The sequence below is a fragment of the Struthio camelus genome, chromosome W (assembly GCF_040807025.1).
Source record: "Struthio camelus isolate bStrCam1 chromosome W, bStrCam1.hap1, whole genome shotgun sequence".
NCBI classification, from domain to species: Eukaryota; Metazoa; Chordata; class Aves; order Struthioniformes; family Struthionidae; genus Struthio; species Struthio camelus.
The window spans coordinates 50,854,390-50,881,245 of NC_090981.1; the positions used below are offsets into that span (position 1 = coordinate 50,854,390).

A 26,856-nucleotide genomic window follows, 5' to 3' on the forward strand; every position below is an offset into this window, starting at 1 on the left:
AGGACATAGTTTAACTGTGACTGCTAGAAGAACGGCATTTGTTTGTTTTCATGAGTGCTCATTGAGTGCTCTTACTATAGTAACACGAATGGTTATACCCTTGATCATGTTTGTTCTTGTTCCCATTTCCTCTCCTGCTTAGAGGCTCATGGCCTTTCTGAAAGTATTTTACCCAGACAGAGAGGAACACATATGTCACAGATGTCAGAACTTTATTTTTTCTAGGAAGCTATTGTCTCAGTTCTCAGCTAAATAATTGTGGCTATTACAAAGCTCATTGAAAAAGTCAGAAGAAAAATATTTTTGTAGGTCTTTGCTGAGATGTTGAAGTGTTCTGTGGAGACGAGATATTTTTCTAGGGATGGTCCAAAGCTGGCTTCTTACCAGCTTGCCTACCTGACGTCTGCCACTTGATAGGCTGTTACGGGGCTAGCCATCAGGAAGCCGTAGCAGTCATGCTTTGTAGATTCAGAGCACCTCATCAGACATGGTTCCTGAGCTCCTGGATTATTGGTCTGACAGGGAGCTGAAAGCGTGAATCCCAGCTTCCAGGCTTATCATTTCTTGAATGCCATGGAAATTGGTGTGTATAGATCCAAAGTAGCCTGCTAGGTAGACTGTACTAGTCTGGAAAGTGAGGCCTGTGGCGCTATGGTGAGATGAGCTGGTCTACATGAAGGATTTCACTCACTTCACGGAGGAGGTTAAGAACTTGGTGGTGTTCTGAATTTAAATGAAAACAAGTTACACAGGATAAAAATCACCTTTTCCAATTCAGCTGCTGAAATTACACTGGCAGTCATTCCTGTAACTTGTATAGTCACACTTGCGCTATTTCATAGCTAGTTTTATAGCTTTATTTAAACTAGCTATATGGTTGAGCCATGAAGCCAGCTACTACTCAGAGCAGCACGCAGACTATTCTGCGTGGCAGGATAAAGAAAGTGGTGCAGCAAGAGGAGAATTTAGACCACAAGGATCACCACAGCGCTGCGGCTTGTAGCTCACAATGCTTAATTTAAGGTAAGACAGCTATCTTAGGTGTAGCTATGGCAATGAGATTCACTGTAGTGATTAGGATGCTGAATCAGCATTTTGTGTGTTTCAGATAGGAAACACCATAGCTATAGAGAAGAGAGGGCCTTGAAAAGTCACTGAGCTGAAAAAATGAAATCCTCTCAAACTGAAGAGGAAGAAATTTTAATTAGAGATCAATTTCTTTTAACCATTATTAGCCATATGAACTGCATCAAAGAAATTTAGGCATCTAGGTATAGGTGCCATAGTAAGATTTTCTAAAATGATTGAGCAAATTAAGAACCTTCCAATTAATGAAATCTGATTTGCTCATTTGAAATTTTGTGCAAGGTATTGGTATGCATTTGTACCTGAACAGATAAATTTATGAATTAATGTCAAGACCATTCTGAACTTAGTGATTTTTTTTTAGTTTTTTTTTTAGTTTTTTTTAGTTTTTTTTTTTAGTTTTTTTTAGGTTTTTTTTGTTTTTTTTTTTTGACTTTTCTGTAATTTATCTGCATACAAAGCTTGACTGGCAAATTAGTAAGGCATTGGTTTATAGATCAGGTTGATAGTGAATTCATTCATTTATTAGAATAAAATTAGAATAAGTGGTATAATGATATAAGTAATATAATGACATAAGTATTGTAATGATAACATATGGTAAAACGGGCTTATAATTTGGTGTAACCCTTCTTGATACATGGCATTACCTTTATGCTGCATTTATTGTGTATATATTGTTAATACTGTTTGGTTTTTAGGGACTATTTTCATGGAGAAAAAAGCTTATCCATTCAGAGGAATGCTTTATTTTGTGCTTTATTTAAGCATTCAAAATCCAATAGAGAATATAATATTAGAGTAATCCAGGTCATTCAATCAATTTGATTTTTTTTTAATATCGTGCTGTCTTTACCCTCCTGAGATGCTTTTATGTTATGTTAAATAAGTAATTATTTGGATGTTTCAAAACATATTTTATTGACTTTTGTCAAATCCTTAGGCCTGTGAAATGCGTAAGAAAATCTGTCACAGGGGAAGAATTGTATTTTCAGTGAGATGGCCAGAAATCTATTTCAGGTTGAACAGATTTTAATGCTAAGGGAATTATTATAGCTGTTTAGTTTGACCTGTCATAGAACACAGAGTTCTGGTTTAATTTACTGTTTTGGTTAGAAAAAAATATGAAACACATTTTTGTATAATATTAGATTACACACAATTACATCACAGTTTAATAGATACATTTTATTTCCTTTATTTCAGTTCTGTCTGACTGTTTAGTTATTGCCTTTTCCACCAGAGCTGAGAATTGTCAACTTCCTTTGAGCCAGTAGGACTGGAGGAGAAATTAGGAAACTAAAAAAAGAACAGAATTAGAATTGAAAAGATACTATGCTGTGGAGCTCTGATATCTCTCTGTTAAAATTCTTGTTCTGAACTTTGCCAAAAACATTTGTCTAACCAGGTATTGGGCAAGCTTGACTATTTTTCAACTTCTTCCTAGACTTTGGAAGATAAGCATCAGCCAGTTTATGAATGTAAATATGTGCTTAGAAGTATAATAGGGCAAGACTTGTTCCTGTTAAGATGCAGCTTTTCGCATGAAAATATTCCCATCAGTCCATAAGCTAGCTAGGCATGTTTCATGGTATTAAAAATTGAGTTCAATCATGACTGTGTTTTGACTGGTTTTAGGACATGTGATGCAGAATCAAAATTTACAGATGTAGTGAAAGCACACATTCTATTATGGACTACAGGTGTAAGTTGATTGGATTGGAGTAGATCTCGGGGATTTCAAGAAGGAAAGAGAGAGGGGCTTAACAGACAAGTTTTGTAATATCTTCAAAGCATAAAGAACATTGTGAAGGAAAGGACAAGGTCGTATAATCTTAAATGGCAGGAGATAAAGATTTAAGCTATAAATAGTAACATCATCAGCCTTATGTTTATTTTAAACTCAACCTAGTTTCCTATTAACAAATGGTTTTCTCTCCACTGCCTGGTCTAAACAGTACTCTAGCATACTAGTAAAAAGAAAAGAAAATTAAAAAACAGAAAACCCCAGAACTGTAAAAATTAACTTAATGTTAATGAATGTTTGTCAGAGTTCCACATATAAAAGAATCCTATTAAAGGATTTGATGACCTAGGTTAGCAAACGTGTATATAAAAGATAGCGAATACTTCTGGACATTTTTTACTGTTAATGCATCTCAGAACAAGTTCTTAAAAACAGAGTCCAAACATTTCCATAGCCACAGACTCTAACAGAAAGGATCTTTCTTAGTCCCTGTAAACTAGAGTTCCGTTTACAAGCTATGTTTTTTTTTCTTTATTAGTTATTTTGCATGACGAGTTTTACTTAGGAATGACAGTTAAAATGATGCTATAAGAGAAAAACTGTGGCCATTTTACCTAAAAAAGGGAAATACAGCTTTGAAGAAGTATACACTGTAAGTGATAGATGCCACCTGTAGTCCGTAAAGAACTGCCTACTATGTATTGGCTGTCCTTGCCTCTAGCTGAACTAGATCATGTAAGGTTTTTATGACTGAATGGAAATATTTTTACCTGAACTAGTCACTTTAGGTTTTCCTTATAATCAGTGAAGAGAAACAGGCTTTCCAAATGTGTGAAAGATGTAGGAAGTCTAAAACAGATTAGATGACTCATGACCCGAAGCACCCTTTTTTCCTTCATTGCCTGAAAGGCACTCTGGTGATAGCCAAGATGTGTAAGTCTGCACTGTAGACATGTAAACTAAGGAGCTGAATCTAGCCTGGGAATGAAATCCTTAGTTTAGAAAACTCTATTACAAAACTCCTAATGACTTCATTAGGGACAAAATATCAACGTGTATTCTAAAAAGGACTTGCGTACTGTATAGAAGGTAACTAAGATTGGAAAGACGTTTTTTCTGCTACTAACTTTCCACCTATGCAATTGATGTAGCTCCAAGAAGTTTTTTTTATATGCTCATTTTTTGGGAGAGAAACTTTCTGTTATATTACAGCCCACGTAATAGATATGTGGAGATTTTGTTCCTCAAAGGATTATGAGAAGATTTAAGAGCGAAACCACTTCTGGCGTTATTTATTCAAAGAATTCCAGTGGAAGTTTTCGGGAAGAGAAATGAGTCAGAGTTAAAATGTGCTCGATGTGCATCTATAGTAGTTGCCAATCTTTTGTACATATGTTGATGACGAAGGAAGATTCAGTACTATAATTAGGAGGGGAAAAAAATACAGTTACTTTAAGGTAGCCTGCAACAAATACTGTTTTCACATATCTTTGTGATGGCTGATACCTATCAATGTTCATTGTCTAAAATACATTACACAAATATTGGGCCACACATTACGTTTTGCAGTGAGCTGCCCTATCGTAGAGAAAAAAAAGGATGAATAATGAAGCAGGGCAAAAGGTGTCACAATATGAATAAGGCTCTGGAAATCCATCAGATAGATTTTCTTTTCAGTTTCTCGGAAATATTTGTTTTGGTCCATGTTGTTAGACTGGAAGTGGCATATATAGAATTCAAAGTCATAGTGCCTAGTCTGTCATATTCCTTAAAGGAGATTTTTTTCTCTTTTCATTCTTTTTGTCCTTACAAGGGCCCTGGTGAAATGTTAAAAAAAAAAAAAAAAAAACAAAAACCCAAAACAATTCTGAGTAACTGTAGTGCCTCATTTGGTCAAGAAAATAGTGTTTTCCAACAGTGACAAAATTATTCCTTTTTTAGCTTTTGATTTTCTGGCTTTATTTTTATCCTCCCTTCTTGAGTCAGGGATTGTGCAATTATGCTGTCAGTTTATCAGTTTGATTGCATATCTGTCATTTCCCCCAGTAATCTTTGAACCTAGCAGTGAATTTCAGCTGATTCCATTTGAGGGAGAAGCAGAGAGAGGACTCAGAGATAAGTATGGTCTCAAAAGTCTGGGAAATATTGGTCATTACTTAGAGGACTGAGAGCAAGCTAGAGCCTCATCTCATCCACTGGTTTCCCTGAAAGGTGATGTCAGAGCCTCTGTTTGGCTGTACACATCTAATCAAGCAATACAACTTCTACTGGATAGGTAATTATTGTGCTCCTAAGTTCAGTCTAGCACCAGCACCGTTGTCTCTTGTTTGTGTGTGACTGGGGAAAGATGTGTGTTAGATGTGGGCAAAGGGAAAGAAGGAGAAGTTGAGAATGTTGCAGTAGAGGAAGAGGTTTATGAGACAAATTCAAAGGAAAAAAAACCCAGTGTCCATTAGTTTTATTATTCACAGCACATTTTGTTTTTAAGATTACAAATAATTCACTTCATTTACATTTAAAAGTTTGATGCAAAAATACTAAACCTTTTTTATCTTAAATCAACTTTCAGTTAGATTTGAAAGTGAAAGAATTCTCTCTATTAGAAACAATAAAAGACGGAAACTTTTGGACTGTTTATTGGAATTCTGTGGCAATATCTGGGAACCAGTTGGGCAAATGTATCTGTTTAAAGTTACCAAACAGTTTACATGGCTAATGAAAAAAAGATATTCTGACTTTCCAGCCCCTGTTTTGGAAAATAAGAATATATTTAAAATTGTTAAGAGATCTTGACTTCCGGGTTTTTGTACATATAACATTGAACAAAAATTAGCTATTTTGTATGCTTAAGTCTATCGAATAGCATTTTAAAGAAACTGTTTTGACATAACAGTCATTACATGATACATAATATTTTCCTTTTTTTTTTCCTCTATTGAATTTTCTCACTGTGAAGCAGAGGGCTAAAAAGTCATAAAATACAAGAGAGAATCTTGAATTAAAATAGCAGGATTACTGTTCAAAATAAATTATGGTTTGTTTTTAATTTTGAAATAATTAGCAATTTGAATTTGAATTTGCTGTACTGTTGGAGTACAGCATCTCACATTAGAGCTTTAACTGTAATATGTATTTTTAGTTACTGAGTAAAATAAATAGGCACATAATGTGAAGAGTTGCACTGCATTTTTAAACTGTTTACTTACTATTTACTTATCAATTGTTAATAAAATGAGCTGATAAGTAGATTTGTAAAGTTCATTTTCAGATCCAGCATAACAGCTTGTTTCTGCAGTAACTTGCACATAAACAAACAGCTTTGCTCCTATATCTTTCTGCAGTGGGACTGTACCAGTTGTGCTGTGACACAGACCATTCAGGACTGTAGAGAATCTAACACAATAGCAAGAAAGCAAGGATGTTATTTATATTTTTTATCACCAACATTATTGGGTCACTTGTTGTCTATTTCCTGTCACAGAGGTCAGTATAAAAACAGCTGGTATAACAATTAATAGATGTTATTTTCACATCGATGAACAACAAGGCAAATTTTCACATCAACTTAAGTTCTAGTATCGAGAACAGATACTTTTGAGTGAAAACTATGTACTATACTATGCTAATGGGGAAGCAAAAATGTATGAAGATGTATATTCCCAAGTGAACAGAAATTCAGAAGTAATAACAGAAGTAATAAGAAGTGGGATGGATTTAGAAGCTTTACAACAAAGCAAATTCCTTGTAAACATAGTTTTCAGGAAATTTCGTATGCAAGCTATCCACGCCTTTTCCTGACAATGCATTGTATGATATCTCTGAAACCACAGTTCTTTATCCCATGTCTAATACTTACAAGGATTTTAGTTATCTTAAACAAATGGAGGGTCAAGGCTTAGTCTTTTTGTTTTAAATAAAAAGTGCTGAGGAGTTTTACGTGAAAGAATAGGTGCTTTTTCAAATAATGTGTAGATGTCAGTGCAGAGACTGTCTTCAAGTTTTCTGGAATTTGTTTTCTTAAACTAATCATAGAATAATCATATTTGTGTCACATGCTCCTCAGATCTACTGGCTAGTTCAAGCCTTTCATAGTGCTAGAAATATAAAATCTAGTTTTCTAAGTTAAGTTTGTACTAATCAGTCTAGTGAAATTTCCCTGGCTTTGTTTTTTATTGTCTCAGATAACAATTTTTATCTTATTCCCCCAAAATAACAATTTAACTTTTAAAAATCCTCATTCCATTGAATGGCTAACTTATTCTTTACCCTTTAAGAAACAATTAGCTGTAAAACGTGCACTACTTGATTGCTATAATGTCTAATCTATGTTAATTTTTACCTTACATAATAAAATTATTTGACAAAAGCAGAATTCTTATGTGAAACCTGATGGAATAGAAATATGATCCTTTGAAGACTGGAAAAGGGGCATAAAATCTGAAAGACAGCCACAAATAAATCAGATTCAGCCTTGGATAAAATCTATTACCAGTACAGTGCATATCAGACATAGGGATTACAATCATTGTTTCCGTTACAGTTCTGAACAGCCCTGACCCTGAAAGTCAGTACTGTGGACGATTCCTCAGTAAGTCACTCAATCTGTGGTGAGATTCGTCTTTCCCACATAAAACCTCACTGTCTAATCTAAGCCATTTGTCAAGGCTTGTCTTGCAGTCAATGAAAAGAAGAAAATATGCCCATAAGCAGATCTAGTGTACTTTTCTTGAAACAGCTACAGATCTTCTATACCTTCTTTCTCCATCAACTCTACAGGGAGCCTACCTGCTGTCTTTGGCCAAGAGTTTAACATTTAGATGGCTTAAGATAGCGGAGCTGAAGTCTACCTTTTCTTAAATTTCTACACATGTCTATATTCCCCATTGTTATTAATAGGAAAATATCCATTAGTACAACTGGATCATGATTTGATATAAATGGGCATTTTATTTTATTGCTTGTTTCCTCCTCCTCCAGTTTTCCAGCTTTGGAGTATTTTATTTTCCCTCTTCAAAACCTTTTTTCATCATAAAAATTTGATTAATGTTTTCTTGGAAATTGTTCATAATTTTGGGTGTGTTTCTTTTTGTTCAAGTTAATTAAATTGGAAGTGAAAGTAGCTAAACAATTCATGACCTTGAATAAACTTACGTGATTTTAACACAATGTGAGTGAACCTCACATCCAAAATAAACAATATGGCAAGTTCCTGAAATGATACAACACATGCTGTTAACCATTAGAAAAGCACTGTGTGAGTAACTGCACATCTGAGCTTTCAGGATGCAAATGATTCACACCTTTTCCCACATGCTTCAACATTCAGGCGTACAAAAAGACATTCCATTGCTTGTCTTCCAGCAGGAGGGCTGCAATGATTTATAAAATGAAGACAGAGCTCTTATTTACTGTCAGGTTTCAAGCTGGACAAATAGGCTGAAGATAAGAAGAGATGACAATTATATCTACTGAGGTTTTGCCTTCAACCAAAAGTTAATCCATGGGTGGACAGAAGCTGTATTACCGTAGGATGATGTACTGTAGGACAGCTTGAAGAGTTTCAAGCAGCTATATAGAAGGTCTAATCCTGACAGGAATTTAAGGGAATTCCTCATTTAACCCCAAGAATGTGGAATATTGTCTTTTCTTTTTCAGTTCTTAGCTAGCTCTGAATTAATATTTCTGACATCGATATGTTAAAAATACTACACTCTTTAACTGTCAGTTTTGTTCAGCCTCAAACTGACTCAAGGGTTCTATATTTTGCCAAAAGTAGGATTAATTATATCTAGTCTTTGACATCCAAAAGAGAATTTTAAGATAATTGCTTAAGCTTCTGTTGTAGTTAAAGAAGGAGAGTTTCTTCAAGAGCTGATTGCTCCTGTCTTAAAATAGTTGTTATGAACCGCTCTCTATAGAAGCTCTCTCTTTGAAGTGTGTGTAGAAGGAGCCTACACAGTGCATTTATACTAGCCATCTAACTTATAGATGGCTAAGCCTAGTAATATGAATCACACCCCAAAGGTATATAACCTATTATAGCTTGACAATAAATTTGAATCTTTGCCTTCAGGAAATGAGCCTGAGTTTCACTTGTAAATACTGTCCCCAAACTAACCCAGCTCTTTAGAGGAGTCTTACTCAAAGAAAACAGAACCTTATAAGGAACAGTTGTGTCCAGTCGTCTTCCTTGGAAATTGCCAGCAGCTTTGCTACAATGTTGTTTTCAGATTGGTAAGTCTTTTCCCTCTATGAATAGTTCCAGGGGCAATTACTTACTACCGAACTCCTTTTAATGTGTTTATCATGTTACTGTCTGACTGGAGTATGGGGCTGTGTTCATGGCCAACACATGGATCATTCCAATCTCTGACAGATTTTTGGCAATCAGTGTGGATGACTGAAAAAAATGCATATTTCATAAATGAAATATCAGTTTGTGAAGGTTCTCACCTAACAGAGCTGAAAACTATGGTCCCTGAAAGCTGATTTCAGAGAAACCTCTACTTTCATCTTAAAATGAGTAAGGATTCAGGACTGACATCGTGGTCAATATTTCTTTCAGTAAGTCAAGATCTGACTTTCATTCTGGCAATCACATGTGGGCTGTGCCTCGTATTTGGGAGCTGTCTCACTTTCTGTGATGAAAATACGGCAAATAAGGATGTGCATTAGGTTTTACTTCAGGATCAGCATTGACTGTCCCAGTTTCAGGTGGACTTCCTTATAAAACTGGAGGAAAAGGCTGCTGGCTTTGTTACAGTTTGGCTGATAATTACCTGATGATTTCCTTTGAGACTTGATAGGAAACTCCAATGGTTGTAAAGATGACTGCAATACAAAAAATGTTTATTTGACTGTCTGAGGTGAAAAAGAAGATGCTTGAGGAGCAAAAGGGTTTTAATAGATTCCCTCCCCCCCCAAACTTCAAGAAGTATATTTGCTCTTTCTGCCAGTATCACAACAGATCTGAACCTTAAAAGCTGGGGGTCCGTCAGGCATCAATCTTCATATTTAGTCACATCCTTAGGGGTATGGATATGCTAATAAGCAGGGACAATTAGTTTTGTCTCATTTTTGTTTTCCCCCTCTAAATGGAGAAGACTTATACAAAGCTCTTTTATGCTAGAGAATTTTGATAATCATTTGATGATATATTTCTGCATATAGTCAAAAATGATGGGATTCTACAAAAATAAAAATTTGAAATAGCATGTGAACTTTTAGAGCAACAAGAACATTTAGCTAACTGCTGACTACAGTGGCATAATCCTTTCTGCTGAGTCAAGTAACGACCTGTAGTTCCTTTTTAAAGGGAAAGTTCATAACAGATCAAGGTAATTATTACAATGCTCATGTGGACAAGGCCATTTGGCTTTCAACCTTGCAACAACAGTATACTTCCTTGTCCTTTCTATTGTGTAATTAACCTTTATTTTCTTTATATGTTCACAGAGCATGTATACTTGGAAGAAGTGCTTCTTGCCTATGCAAGCAGTCCTATCAAACTAATTGCGTTTATTCACATGAATATATGTGGCTTTCATAATCAAAGACTGCAGGACTGAACTCCAAATCTAAAATGTTTTATTTCTTAGTTTGGATGTATATAGGATATAAATTAATGATTAAGTTAAGATTATTGGAGCAACCTAACATTTTAGAATTTCTTGATTTTTTTTTTTTTGAAGCAGATTTTCTCATATTCCTGTGTTAATATTTATGCATTTGTTACAGAGGTGTTCATGTCCTGTTGCTTTCATCCAAAAGAAACAAGGATATTTACAATGTGACTTGATTCCTATTCAATTCACCCTACAAAATTATATTCATACTTACCGTAGGGTTAATGGCAACATATAAGCAATGGGATAAATCTTAACTTGGCTCTTAACTCTTAACTCTTTTCTCCACTTGGCTATAAAGACCTCAGCAAAAAGTCTCTCACACTGAGTGAAATATAGATTTATGTGGTGCTTAGCTATTAGCACAAAGATTAATTTCATTGACTGTAAATTGCATAGAGAAGCTTATGAAGGAGCAAAGCTGTAACCGAATACTTTAATAAATCTCTGTTTAAGGTGCTACACTGTTTTCTAGATTGGCTTAAATTCATGTCCTGTTTCATGATTTGAGTATATATGAAGCCTGGACTTTTCCTTACCCCATGACAGCTTATTTGATACATTACCCATAAGCAACACTTCTGTTTGCACTACTTTTATCCCACTTCTTTGCGAGTACGTACATGCAGAAATGTTTTACTTTTCTTTGATTCTGGCTATCCTCCACCTCAGTCCTATTAACGAACAGTGGGATTCAACAATGCTGACAACTGTGCACTGCTGCTCAGATGGAGCTGAAGTCTGAGCTCCAGGACAGTGCACACAAGGAAGCTGCATTTCCCAAGTGCTTTTCATGATCTCAGCTGGATTCAAAGTAAGAATCTGTCAAGAGTGTTTGGATAGAAAGTCTTTTTTAGGAACATATGGAATTTTGTGGTCTAATTTAAATAGTGTAGTTTGAAGTTATTATGGATTTGGATCAATGCAGGCCCTTCATTGGGAAGAAAGCCGAAGGCAATAATGAGCACCGTGGAGTCAAGAAAGAGCCCTTCTCCTACCATAAGTAGCAGTTCTGTTTCGGAGAGCAATGTCACACTGCAGTACACCAGATCTTCTGTGAGGAAGACTGTGGAGCACTCTCTACCTGAGGCTGGTTTTCGTTTGCTTGGGAATACTGAAGAAAACTAGAATGAAAAGCATCTGCAGTAGAACAGTCAGAATGAGATCTAGAAAAGAGACAGGAGGAGAGCGCGTGGGAGCCAGGTACCTTACAAAAGATGCCCAGAATCCATACAGTAGCCTGACTGCCACAACACCAGATAAAAAAGATACTTCTGTGGACTCATTCTTCCTTTTCAATTATTTCTTTTAGCTGCTTTATGGTAGTTATTTCTTGCGAAACTTTTTTGGTGAGAGCATGCTTCCAACCAAGGTGCCTTATAGACTGAACTTTGTCAGTCATGACTTACACTGTTTCCTGCAGCTCCCTAGTCACCTCTGCTGTAATGGCCAATTCATTCAATATCACATTGGAGGGAGGAAGTGGAGCCACGGATGTTCTTGGCTAACTCAAAGCACACTGCTTCTCTGTGAGTAAAGGACTGTCAGCCAGTTAGCCTGAGCTAAGAACTATCCAAATAGCAGGGGTCACTCTTGAACTGTGATGCTCATGTCAACTTTCTGACCCCAAATGAGCCAGGAATGAAGTGAGGGGGGGAACAGAGATTGCCAGACTCTGAGTGATCAAATCACTTTTTTCAATGCTCATTGCCATGCTTATTTTATGCTCCTTCAAGCACAAGAGAGCTTAGGGGCAATCTTCAAATGTACTCTATCCTCTCCTTCAGTTCTTCCTACTCTGGTGGTCTTCCCATGGTAGCATGATTCAGCTTTGGCCTTAGGATTAGAGCTGCTGGCTATGGGCAGCCATATACTGGACTAAGGATTTATAGACTCTTAAGGACTGACAAACTCGTTATCTTCTTTCCAGGTTACTTGGATACAGCCACTTCCAGATTGTGTTTTCTGATCTCGCCAGCCTAGAACCTGTAGAAACCAGGGAATGCCAGAGAGCAGATACAGACAGGTCAAGAGTAGTATGTGGACTTGGAGTAAGAGTAGGCTGCTCCAGCTTACCCACCAAGACCATGCCTGCTGCAGGTACAAGAACTAGACAAAGGAGTATTACTTCGGATACAGATTTATTGAGTAGAGTATATCTACTGGAGGGATACTTAGAGATACCTAGTGTGAGGGATGAGATAATGGAAATGGCTGTTTCCTTTGGGAAGTATTTGTTCAATCCTGAGCCTCGAGCTTGATGGCTTGTTGCAGGCAGTGTCAACAAGGAGGGTTCAGCAGGGGATGAGCAGAGATAGTGACTCCTCCAAGGGACAGGTCTGCCTGATTTTCCTGGCTGAGCAATCCTGACCAAACTTGTACTGACAAGTGGCATAGTAATGTACAGAACTGATTTAACAGCTGTTTGAGTATTGCCTGAGTTGATGTCACCATGTGCTGACTGAGGGATATATACCAAAAAACTGCACGAGTCTCTCATCTGTCTTTAAAAATTAGCTGCTGGAAAAAGAACAGAGAAAGTAAGCTTGCTGGAGTTCTCTGTAGGCGGCAAGCTTGTTATGCAGCATGCTGATTCCTCTTTGTTTATTCTGAGAGTAATGTACTTGCTAGTTTTTATGACAAGTTTGCTTCATTGGTAATGGCATTTGCTGCTTTAACGCACAGCTTTGTTTCTGGCAGGACACTAGCCGAAATAACACAGCAGCAGCTGGAATGATGGAAGCTGTTATTAAAAGTGTTTATGAACTGCAAGGGCAGGCAGTATCATCTTGGTGAAGAATACATATATTCAATTAAGAAATATGGAAAATGCCATTTATATTTGCTTCTCAAGGCAGGGTGGTAAATTTCAACATAGTAGTAATCCCTGTCTTCCCCATCTCCTTCTCATAGGATTGTAACATTTTTCAGACATGGATACACAGTCTAGATATTACTCTAGATATTAGTAATAAAAAACAGAGGGACATTCTAATGAGAAGAAATCATAGATCTAGGATTTAGCTGCCAAGCTAGGAGCTAAGGGAGCTGAAGGACAGCCAGGCCAATTCTGTTTTGGCTAGCTCTAATAGAAGACAAAAATGTAGTGCTGTTGTGCCCTTTGTGTAATGCTGCCTGTGTCCTTTGCTAAATGTGACCAAAAGTCTGTCAAGAAAACACAACTCTGAATAGAGAAGGGAGTGTTTTGCCTCCCATAAGGAACTGTGCAGGTACCAAGCCTGAGAAGACCCTCTGTGCCGATACTGGTGGAAGCTTGAGTTCCAGTCCTTTGGGTGGCGTATGAGTTGCATGGCTAGAATTTATGCCATATTTTAGACAGGGATGTTAGAAAGCCTATTTGTGTCTTCTTTTCTCCAGCTCGGAGATGATTCTTGGTTCCTTTGTCTTTTAGCCTAACATAACCTGTCATGGCTTAAGAACACTGACGTGGATCTCTGTTTGATGTTGTGAAACAAACAGTGACATTAAGAAGTGTGCTATAAACCGACAAGGCTGTTATATGTGCCTACAGAGATCAATCATTAAGCCTTGTAATTACCTGTTCTAGAGGAAGTGCTTTAGGACAATAGAAGGCTGAAGCTTTGGTGAACTAGGCTAACCATGTTTCCCAGCAAAGATACTCTTGTAGAATGGAAAATTACCAAGTCAGGCAGAAGATAATAAAGGGCTGATGTAAGGCTTTCTGAACCAGAAACTTGTTGGGTCAGCAGTGACTCTCTGATGCACACTACATGCTTTGGTCAGGAAACGGAAGAGATGGGCATGGTGTATGATGTAAATGTGCAGGAGAAGTTCCTGTTTAACAGATGGAGAACTGAGGAAGTACAAGTGGGAGCGGGATCCAGAATTCTGAAGAAATGCCATACGGATGGTGACATCCTGACCACCTCAGATCATTCATCTTTTTTGCTTTATTTCAATTTATTTTTAGCGTGATGTGGAAAGAAGACAGGGAAATGGGTTTAGGTGGGATTTTTTGTTATACAGAGCTGTGTAAATTGACTTGTAGAATCCTAAACAAAGTTTTTTCTATACCTACCGCATTTCCCTGCTTATTAAATTGCACTGACATGGTAGGCAGTCTGAGAAAGAGCATATTTCATTTAACTAGGGAGTGGGAGGCCAGCACTGTCTGCGGGCTGAGAGGAGTCGTGGCTCTGTGAAGAGAGATGTACCAGACTCCTAGGAGAAAGAGTGTTGCTGCCTGACGAGGCCAAAGGAAATCTCAGAGACCTCATAAACCAGAACCAGAAAACAGTGTGTGAATTGTGTAGCAGGAGACACGTGACAAGAGCTGTAATCTGTCAAAAAGACAAGACTTCTTAATCTGAGCAAAACCATTGTGCCCAGCAAAAGGAAGGACATCTCAGGTAAGCCGTGACAGCAGGATTAAATACTGAATGTTGACCTTTTTTGAAAATAGATGTATCTCTCTGCTTTTAACAATTTTAAAACATATATGTGCTACTTTGGTATGATGACACATAATCTCATTTAAAATATAGATGCAGATGAAGCAGAGTGTTAAGGGACAAAAAACCATTAAATAAATTGATAAAAATGACTCTATTATTCATTACTATCAGAATAACAGTAGTGTCTATAGCATGTCAGGTATTTTTGACACATCTAGGTGGTGTTGGGCCAGATTCCTAGACAATGTTAATAAGCCCGTCAGCAGTGACATTAATAGGGTTATATTGATTGATATATGGAAAATACCATTTATATTTGCTTCCCAAGGCAGGGTGGTAAATTGCAACATAGTAGTAATCCCTGTCTTCCCCATCTCCTTCTCATAGGATTGTAACATTTTTCAGACCCTGCGAGGGTCTGGCCCTCTCCAGTTCTGCTCTGCAAATCAGAGTAATGGCTCAAGGTAAATCAACAATTTGGCCAAACTTCTATTCCTTTCTGTATTTCTTCTTCACTTTCTGTTGTCGGTATAACTTCCAGAAAAACAAAACAATACTGTGGGCCTGATACTAAGATTGCTGATCTCTAGGGAATCTGTCCTCCTTCTCCCACCCCTTCACCCCCCAACTTGGCTTCTGGATCAAACCTATTACTTAGGAGAGGAATACAATGTGAGTACCTGCTGAGTTGTAATAACTTTTGTTTTGATTGCTAGCAGGAGACTTGACTTTTCTAAACAAAGATATTTTGTAATTAGTTTTCTTCATTTCCCCATACAGCTTCTTTTTCCTCTTTTAGCCTCAGTTTGAAAATTTAGAAGTTGCTATGCTTGCTTGCTAGATAGTCTGTGTTTAATTCCAGGATGAACAACAGATTTGTTAGGAAAACAGTCAGGAAACTTCTTAAAAACCGACACTTGTTTCAGTGCATTATCACTCATAATAATATATTAGTTAATTCACCACTTTTTTGAGGAAAGTGGCCTTCACAGAAAGATAAGTCTTCTGAAGAAATTGTTTTCAACAAGATTTTCTGAAATACTAATCATACAGAATAGTACTTAGCCAGGACAAGGGGAGTTTGTCAGCCTTTAGAAGAAATTGTTCACATTGAGATTGTAAGCTCGTTGTTAATTCATCATATAGATAGTTCCTTCTGCCTGCTTATTGGTATTAATGAGGAAAACTGGGCTTGGTTCTCCACATCACTCTGACAAAATTTCAAAAGGCTTTACTGAGGATCTTCCTTGAGACAAGATTTATAGACAAATCCCTGAATCTGATTTTTTTTCTGCTGAACTGTACTGCCCTTCTGAAGTGAACACAATTTTGTAGCTCAACTTGATTGCAGCAGGACTGGGTGGCAGAATCCTAGGGGGAACTGGGAATAACAGAAGGGCTGAAATTCTGATCTTGTCAAAATCAGAGACAAAATTCCTATTTCCAAATGAGGGAACGAAATTCTTAGGGAAACATTTTTCAAACTTCTACATTTTTTCTATCTCCCTTCTTAACATTCTATGTTAAGAATATCATAATTATATAAAATTTATTAAGAGCCAGGGCTGGCATCAGACAGAGGTGAAGCAGCATCCATTTAGGGAAACAAGATGCTGGGATAGCCAGGACTTTGCATGTGCTGAAGAAGATAGGGATTTGATCTCTACTCCTTTCCTGCTCAACTTTTTTCCTGATGAGGGAAGGATTGAGGCATAGGTGAATGACACTGAACCCCTAATGATGCCTGCAGTGTTCTCTGAAGCACCTAATGAAACCTGCACGTTTCTCTGAAATTCCCATCCACTTATTTCCAACTCACTTCCCCATCGTCCTGCTTACTGCCCCTTATCAATCCTGACTACTCATGAACTCCCCCAAGCCTTCCCAGCCCTTTTCTTTACCCTGACCTTCACTGAACCATTCTAGCCTGCTAAAACTCCTACTGACGTTTTCCAGGCTCCATCCCACCTGCAGAACTTCTTGGACCCTTCCCAGCCACTGCACAAAATTCCTCCCATGTTTGTGACACCTCAATGGCAACTTTGAAGTGACAACTTTTTCCTATGCTGCTGAGCATGGGATTGGCTCTGTTCAGGCAGACCATTACCGAGTTTTAAACAGTAATATCCTGGAATGTAAAGCTTGGATTCAGTACCAGTTCTCAGACTGCAAGAAATGCTATATTTTTAATAAGGTCTCCTGGAGTTTCATTAACTGGAAAGTGCAAGATGAAGAAGTTCTCTCGGAAGTTGCAACCACTACTGCCACACCCCAAATCTGAAAAATAGAATTTGTTTTAAGATTCATTGGAATGTATACATTTCTCTGCACTAGTAAAGAATCTTTACTTAAAAGTGCATAGTCAGAATCACTAAAGGAAGAGCAGTCAATACATGTATGTTCTTGAAAATATCTAGTTTAAGAAGCAATCCCTTTGGGTCAGATCTCCCATCCCTGATGTGATTGCATAAAGGAACTACAGAGCTGCTTCAAGATTAAATGTTAAGAATTCTTCCTGATATGAGAGAGCGCTGGCTATCAGAGAGCCCATGAGCTCATTCTAGATATTGTCTGCTCCACAACTTGCTGGGGTGAGCTACTAATAAGAGCTCCATCTTACATTCAGTTGGCTTTTTGTGGGACTGATGCAGATACTGGAACACTCATAGACTTTCCCTGGAAGACAATCATTTGCATCCTAGAGAGAATGGAAAAAGAAGAAAAAATATGAGGATGATAGGAAGCTATTCCTCAGTCGGACAGTAAAGCCTTTTAAACAGCTGGGCATTAAATATTGTTCTTAATAAAGGCATTTTTTGGAGACACAATATCAGCTCAGTCTTCAAGAAATATACCAGGGATAAAATCAGCCCTTTTTGACTTAAGTAGATAAAGCCATTAAAATATTAAACTATTAAAACAGAGATTTCTAGATAAGGAGATGAATAGTAAAGACTTTATTTAAACTAACTTGCTTTTTAAACTAGCTTCAGTGATGAGGAAATTACTCCTTCATATATTCCTCTCCCTGTAATACTTTGCTAATTGAGGGGTAGGGCATGATCAGGTTACCACAGCTTAACAAGTTGTTTTATATTACTGAGGCTTAAGACTATCTATTTTACTTCCCATTTGCCTTGTTTATGAACATTCACATAGTCAAGTGCTGCATTCCTTATGGCATTAAACCACAAAAATTAGATTGTATAGAGATAAATCTGATCAAATATATTTCCTCAAAATGCTTAGAAGCAAGAGTGTTGTTAAGATAACATTCACACCTTGTGCATGCATGAAGTTGTCAGACTTCATAGTGTGCTATTCTTACAGTGTCACTTTCAGCTATGATGAGCCTGGAGTAGTGAGGCACACGTTGAAAGAACTTTGACAAGTACCTCAAAATGCAAAGTCTCAGGTCGGAACTGCTGGTGTTATTTTAAATAATTTATTGTGGATTATTATTTTTGCATGGAAAGACTAGAGTTTTACTAACATTTATTCATGGTTTGCTATTTGAGATAATAAACCACTCCAACATAAATATGATTGGCTTTGCCACGTAGAAGCACATCAGTCAGAATAAGCAAGCAAAGTTGTTTTGAATCCCTTTCTACCTTTTGGAATGCATTATGTATAGATATTAGACAAGTGTATATGGACACAGTTGATCAATGTTATCTGAGTCCTGAACAGAGAAATGCAGAGGCTGAACTTTCTACCATGATGAACCCAAAGACTGTGTGCTTATATTTAAAAAATGAGAAGGAAGGACAGAGAGGCAATGTGTACTATGGAAGTTTGGGATTACTCGCTTGTAATGAATTCTAAATAAAGGTCAGTGTGAAGAAGGATAGAAGAGAAGTGTGAGATAACAAATGAATACCGTCCTATTGGGCATTTCCAATCAAGGAGGAGGAACAAAATTAGCAGACTACTGCTAAAGTTACTTGGATGAATATTTTGCCTATAATTCATGCATATATGTTATTTTAATGTTATTATTCCATCTAAATTTGTTCTACTTTAGAGATAGACTCAGTGCTTGTAAGGGACAATGTATTTTGTATTTCTTCTTTTCCACCATACATATATGGTGTTTAGAGAGTATCTGTACAGGGGCTTAAACCAATATTTCCTGATACTGTAAAAAGGACTCCTAGGCTGCTTGAAACTGGCCCTTATTGCTGTCGACTAGACCTATACTCCGTCAAGACATATATTTGTCACCAGCATGCCTTCTTTCTACTATAAAAATCTATAAGGACCTTTCTTATAGTTGCTGATACAAACTATGCCACATTGCCTTCAACATTTTTATGAAAGTTAGACAGAATGATGTCTGTAGGAAAAAGAAAATATTCTCCAGAACTTCCAGAAAAAGATGAGATCAGCATTTTCAGATGGACTGTGCAGAGCAACCTTTCTTACAGTCTGCATGTTTCCAGATTTTTAGAGGATTCTGCAGGAGAGGATTCTGCAGGAAGTGGAAACTGTGGGCTTGATTCTCCATAGGCAGCAGAAACAAACCAAGTTTGGTCTCCTATGAATGTCCAATTGATGCAGGGGTAGGGCACATCCCTACATGGTATATATGACTGGGAGTGCAGAATGGTCCTAGTTTCAGGCATACTTCAACAGGATAGCGGAGCAGATCAAGTGTGTACCTTGTGTGATAAATAGAAAGGGAGTGTGCCCTTCAGTGTTTGGCTCCTTTCCCCTCTTACTGCCTTGTCAAAGCGCACAGTAACAGTACATCCCACCCTGCCATATCCCAATCCAGCTATGTCACGGCTATCTTAGCATGATCCTCCAAAGGTGCTGGTAGTTTTATCGTCAGCTATTGCAGTGGTCCTAAAGTTGGCTGGCAAAGGCTGGCAGCAAAACTTACGACCACTCCCCTTCCCCTTTTGGAAATCTCCTTTTCCAAATCTCCTTCCCTGTTGACATCAAGCCTAGTTTCTTTGTTCTTATCCCAAATCAGTTTTGATTTATGGCCTCTTTCATTTGGCTTGAATTTGGCAAGCAGTATGGTATGTATTTAAAGTCTTTTCTTGGCTTTGTGTGTACTACATACTATATTGTAAGAAGTAATTTTTAACAATTCTTTCGAGAAAAAAGATCTCTAGCCTCTAACTTGACGTGTTTCTTATAGATAGATCTACAGTATCCTACAGGGACTTTGCCTCGCAAATCAATAATATAGAAGACAAAACTTTGTAACAGGCATTTATTTCAAATAGCCTCCACTACTTTTTGGCAGTTTTAAAGGTTCAGGTCACCACAGACAGAAAAATTAACTACATACAACAGCTCCATATTGCCTGTTCACAAATAAGAACTAAGAATTTAGAACAAGTAGCAAATTGAATACAGAGGGGTCTAATCATCACTAAATAACTCCATTATTGATAACAATGAGGCATGTGGCATGCTGTTTCTATAAGAGGTCCAATTACTTCCTTGCACATAAAGCTGTTCTCTCGAGCTTCATTCTTGCTGAGCTCTGACACTGTATGAACGTGAGATATCCATTTTCTGCTTTCTAGAGTGAAAATAAGGATTCTGTGAGGATATTTCATTTAATCTTTAGCAGAAGCTAAGTAGGATGTGGAATAAGAGAAATCTGAAGAAGAAGCTTTATCATGAAACACACATATGATGAAAAGAGAATTTTTTTTCAGCTATGGGTTCAGCTATTCCTGTTCCAGAGAAACTGAGTTATTTTGTCTGTCTTTAGCATTGTTGAGTAGCATTGTTTCCTGGAAGCCTGACTGTCACTGTTAGATTCTTAGAAATCTGGATTGGCAGCAAGTAGTACACAGTCTAAATACCAAATCTTTCTATATGTGAAAAGGAAAATGAATTGCACCAGTCTAAAGGACATCACAATGCTAAGTTAAGGTGGCATTTCTGGTATTTGGAATGATATCCATTTTATTTAGGCAATGCCCTATCCTCATTCCTGTCTTTGAAATTTACCTTACTAAAATAGACAGAAATTTGTGATATTTTGTGAAGCTTTCTTCACTGCAGCCATGTCAAGCTATGTCTCCTTGAGAAATGAACTCCAATATAATAAAAAGAGGAAGAGCTTTATTATAAGTAGGCAGGCCTAGTTAGTTCATTTTATCTCAGTTCCTCTACAATCTATAGCAGAAAACAGTATGGTGAAAACTATGTTTATTGTTCACTGATTTTATTCCATACTTTACATCAGGGAAACAGACTACAATTACAGTAGTCCTCCATCTTCTTCAGTTTGTGCTTCTTCCTCTTTATCTGTTGCAAGACACATTCTGGATTGTGAATTGAAACAAAACAAAACAAAACAAAAAGCAGAGTGGTGCTTCAATGGTGTTGCATTACCGTGGAATGGAAGTGGGGGAACTAGGGTCTATCCTAAAATCTGATTTGTGTGTATATTAACTTGTGTATATCAGCCTTGCTAACTCAGTATTCTGGCCTTGTTTTTAAACAAGGTATTTTTACATTTTTTTGTGTTTTTCTGTTTGAAAACACATCACGTGCCTTGCGTGCAAGAAGGTGCTTAGACATGAATTCAAGTTTCGTTGTCTGAGAGTGAGAATGCAAAGTAGAAGAATAGTGAGATGGATTTTCCTTTCACTTATAAATGCCTTTCTTTATTAGTGTATCCTTACAAATATATGGGGAACATCAGTGTTTGTGAGGGAATAATCCTTTGGATTCTATTTTTTGCACAAAACATGACTTAGACTCCTTGCTGTTGTACTTGTTCTTATATGCTGAGCAGCTGATGCAAATCATGTGCAGCACCAGGATTTTTAGACTTGAAAACACAGTAGCCTACTTGCTATAGGATAAGTACTGCTGTGTAACAGTTCGCATGATTTTCTTTTCTTTTCTTTTATATTTTATTTACAGAAATAATATATTCAGGAATCACGCTCAGCTTTTCTTCTTGAAGTTGTCAACTCAGGAAATGACAGATATGACTCAATTATTTTCTAGTTTTTCAACTTTAAATGGCTGTCTAGTTACTAGCAATTTTGAACAGAGAATAGAATTACATCTTGACTATAGAAACAACCAAGGCAACAATTAAATATACCTAGGCTTCATATCAATGCACAGTGTATATCTAAAAGACTTAATGTAGTGAAATTGTTGTTAAAGACCCTGCAGTGGTCCTTATTCAGACTGACATCAGTTTCAACATGGATTTTTTTGGATAAAGGTTATAGAATCCAGCCAAAAATACCTCTTGCTAGTGCTAGACTATTGCCATTAAGTATGTGGTTGTTTTTCTCACGTATTTTTTAATTTGTCCTGAAATATCCTAATAGTTCGTAGATTCTGAATCTCTTATACACAAGAATCATGTTCTAAAAGGAAAATGACACTAATGCAGTTATTTTTGAAGTGTCAGAAGGGGCTCTGATTTGCCATGTCATACGTCATTGTGTCTGCTCTTACCTAGATACCCAGAAACTTTTTTACAATTTTATTCTCAGTATTTGCATAACCCACGAAAATGGTCTTGGGAAGCATCATACTGAATCAGAGCAGTTCTCCACTGAAAACACAACATCTTCCTATCTGTAACCAAGACTAACTGGTTCAGAGTAGGCTACACAAATCCTATAGAAGATTGGTGATTAATTCTGTCCTCATCTTCTTGACTGCTATTTAGGTTTGATAGCACCTTAAAACTCATTAAATGCTAATTTTACTAGTCTGTGCTTTACATCTGAAAGCTGAATTTCAGACACTCACTATCGGTAAAGCACTAGTTTCTTACTCCAATAGTCATTAAAAAGAAAATTAGAATTGAAGCGGTGAGGAAAAAAAGATGGTATTCAGTTTATTGTGTTTTGTCTAGAACTAGGAAATCATTAGTTAACATGTACAAATCCTCTTAGGACCAGTAAAATGTTCTAGACTATCCCTCAGATCAGTAGACAGTGAAAAGCTGTGATAAGTTTCTGAGAAAACATATTTTTTGCTGATTGTGGTTAAGTGCCATCTAGCAATAGTGCTTTAGCTGACTTACCGAATTAGATATGTAATTGGTTTTGTTAAGGTTTTACTAAGTTGATATGGGATACAAACTTACAAGAACATACACAAGATTTTGAGTAGAACTTGTAAAAGTTAGTTTTTGTGGCCTATTTAAATGGCAACTGTTTGAAAAGCCATGTACATGACATGCCTTTTTATATCACAACGGCACAAAATAACTTGTCCAGCTGCACTGCAGTTAACATTACTGGTCACTCTGAGATGGCATGCCAGCTCTTGCTAGCTCAGAAGGTAATTCACGTATCTCCAAGGAATGCACTTGAAAATCAAATCAAGGTTGTTTATTTCCTCAGATACAAAGGTCCATGTCATATCTCCAATGACTAAGATACAGCTAATACAGATGCTTATTTTGCCATCTGCTGGTTCTATTTTTACTTAGGAACAACAAAAATATAGATTTTTTTTCTGTACATTTTCTATATAATAATTTTCAGAAGTTGTAAGCAGAAAATAGTTGCCTACTCTAACTGTACCTGTAATGATTGTTTGATCTGGGCTTTAAGATTTTGTGACATTTTATTTTTAGTTACTCTGTTATTGATAACTATAACATAGCCCTGCTAGTGAATTAAACGTTAACTTTTTTCTTTCCTATATGTGCGCTACAAGTACTTCCTACATATCTTTAAAAGGTTGTGATTTTGGAAACATTGCCATGCTCTTTCATAGCAGAAATAGGATCAGCAGTACAAGTATCTGAAGGGGGAGTGTCAAGAGGATGAGGCCAGCCTCTTCTCCGTGGTGCCCAGCAACAGGACAAGAGGCAATGGGCAGAAACTGAACCACAGGAAGTTCCATCTGAACCTGAGAAAAAACTTCTTCACCGTGAGGGTGACAGAGCATTGGAACAGGTTGCCCAGAGAGGTGGTGGAGTCTCCTTCGCTGGAGATATTCAAAAGCCGTCTGGATGTGATCCTGGGCAATATGCTCTAGGTGACCCTGCTTGAGCAGGGAGGTTGGACTAGATGATCTCCAGAGGTCCCTTCCAACCTAAACGATTCTGTGATTCTGTGATTCTGTGAAACCTGCTTTCCAACGTGGCTGAAATAATAATTTATGCAGTCTTCTGACCGTATCAATAGGCCTAAAAAGAGGGAGAAAGGAGAGAGGAGGGAGAGAAGAAAACCAAAGCCTATTCTGAACATCAAACACTAATTGCAGCTAAAGACAAGTACCTGAATTTCTGCCACAAAGGGAGAATAGCGTTGCCAGGAGCATTGCAAAGGCCATTTGGCATTTCTGCTGTCGGCCCTGCAGCATATAATCACAGGGTGTATTTAAGTTCTCCAGCAATTGCAAGTCTACTAAAAATGTAGTATTCTGACATCCATCAAGCTGAAGGAGTGACAGGTAAAAAATATATCTGAATATAAATTGCATTCTTCCTGAAAGTGCTTTTTGTATAAAATTGATTGAACTCATATTTGAGTAAGGTTTTTCTTTTTTCTTCTTCTTCTTTGCAATTATTGAACTCACTTGGTAACAATAACACAGTGTAATTGTTTTACGAAGCTATTATGAGTATTTAGCTTTGTAACGACTACCTGTGCACTAGTCAGAGAGAAATTTTTCACTGCTGCAGTTCTGAGAGTCTCAGAGCCTTTGAAAAGTGCATGTTATTCCCCTAGGCATGTCAGACAGTTTTAGGGACTGGTGTGGGGGATTTTGAAACCACAGCTGTCCTTCTGCCCTGCCCCTTTTGAAGCTATGTGAATTAAGAGCAATAATCTCTGCTTCCTTCCTGTGATGACATTTCTAGAAGAAATGTCTTTTATCCCTTCTGTACTGCAATGCAGTGGCTTCTAGGATATAGAACATAAAAGTCACTGAGTGGCCTATGTGGCAAAACTTAAAATGAAATGAAATGCCAGCATGTGTGCGACACGGGAGAAATGCCATATCATAGGCAAATAGCAGTTAAGCCCCTACTTACCGCTATTGTTGGACTTAAGGCTCATCTTCAAGAGCTAAATGATTAAGGTCTCAATCCAACATAGCATTGACACATAGTGTTAATGTTAACTGTACTGGTAATTCTACTGCAGTCGACAATATTCTTCATGTTATACAAGAGCTTTCCAGTTAGGATCTGAAATACGCAGTTATACAGGAAGAATTTTGAAGAACAGAAAAAGAAGCATAGTGTTAAGTCACTAAATCAGTAACATTATTCCATTGTATACTGAAACATGACTTTTGTTCCTCTTCCGGAAATACCTTCTTTAAAAACTATTTTCCTTAGCTCTGTCTCAGTAGTGGCACAGGGGCAAGACTGAAGGTCAGACAAAACAAAGTAAAAATCCCCCAAGTCTGGATAAAAAATCAACTTGGGTCCTATCATTATAGGAGTCTAGGAAGTCGAAGCACTTAGTTAAAAAATTAAAAGTATGACTTAAACCTGGAAGATGATTTTGTTGTGACATTAGAATGGAAAGAATTTGTGTCTGTCTTTGGCATATGAGGTATGAGGATAGGTGTTTTTGGAGTCTTCTGAATCAGACACTTATTGCTCAGCTTTCTGCAACTGCAAGAATTTGAACTTCATGATTCAAGGCAGTCCCTTTCAGCCCAGTGTCCCATACTCCAGAAAAACCTTTATTTGAATGGCTACAAAATAGAACAGAAAAAGAACAAAGATGTCTTTCAAGTCAATCTCCAGTTTTGGACCATTGTGGACATACCTAAGCATCAATATTTGAAGCATTCTAAACGTATTAATGTGCTTGTCCTTTCAGACTGAATTATACCCTGCACAAGATAACTTGAGTATTTCTGCATGGCACTTTGTCGGGTCTTGGAGATGTAGTTATTTCCCTATTAATTTTGTTGGAAGTTATGTCCAAAAAATGACACAAAACCAAACTTTTTTGATTTTTTTTTGAGTTTTACCCTGTTATGAAGTGTTAGTAATGCATCCTGATTGTTCACCCAATCCAAAAACCCCCAAATTCCACGCTGCTTGCAAGCATGGTCCAATGTTACAACCATTTACCAGAGTTTACAAACAAATGTAAGGCTAAAATAATGTTACTGTGCTAAACCACTGCTGTAAGCATTATGAGAGACTATTCTGCATCAAGAGATGCCAAAATGATGTCTCATGGCCGTTCACTGTAACACTTCTTGAATAGCAAGCAGCTAGTGAAAGTGCTCAGTCTGCACTATGCGCTGTAAGATTTGTCTAATGACAGGAGCACTTGAAGGCTCAAAGGATTTTAGGATTAAGTACGCCATGAATATAGGAAGAGACATTTTGTGTCCCGACGTACGTAGAAAGTAGAGCTTGAGAGCAGTCACAGCTACCTCGGAGTTGGACTGAAGCCAGGCTCTGGGCTTGGTTAAGGTAGGAGATGTATTAGTTAAATGGGGCAATTAGGAAGCCTCTACAAGCAAGGCTGCAATGGAGACATAAAAGGAATTTAAAGCTACTTCTCTGATAAAAAAAAAATGGAGCAAAGAAAGATGATATTAAACGCAGGACAAGAGGCCACATTCAGTTGCATAGCTGAATATTCCTAAGGGAGAAGGGAGGAAGGAAAACAGGCCTACATGAAGAGATGCAGTGAAATTAGTCTTGGAGCAAAAATCTTTGGTGATGGCTGATCTAAGATGGTTTATTCCCTATCTCTAGCTGTTAAGTTTACAGATCTCAGCTGGATCCATTTGGTATTTATCCTTTCTCTAGGGAGAGAAGGGAAAAAACAGTCTACAGACTTCCCACTCTTTGAAAGCCCAAAATACTAGCTGTTACACTTCACATTGGCTGACCTCTGCAAGTGAGGACATGCCTCCAACTGGTTCAGCTATTTTCTCAGTAGAGATGTCACTGCACACAGTCCATGTTACTGGAGGAAACTTCAGGCACATCTTAATAAGGACTCTAATGAAAGCAGCTTTC

General features: G+C 37.4%; 1 long non-coding RNA gene across 2 annotated transcripts in view; it reads left to right on the plus strand.

Moving 5' to 3' along the window:
- The first annotated feature begins 4,942 nt into the window (after positions 1-4,942).
- The window catches only part of LOC104146837 (uncharacterized), a 120,832-nt gene continuing 98,918 nt past the window's right edge, over positions 4,943-26,856 (plus strand). For both annotated transcript variants that reach the window (XR_694780.2, XR_694779.2), the window contains exon 1: positions 4,943-5,108. This is a non-coding gene — a long non-coding RNA (uncharacterized lncRNA). The remainder of the gene's footprint in view (positions 5,109-26,856) is intronic.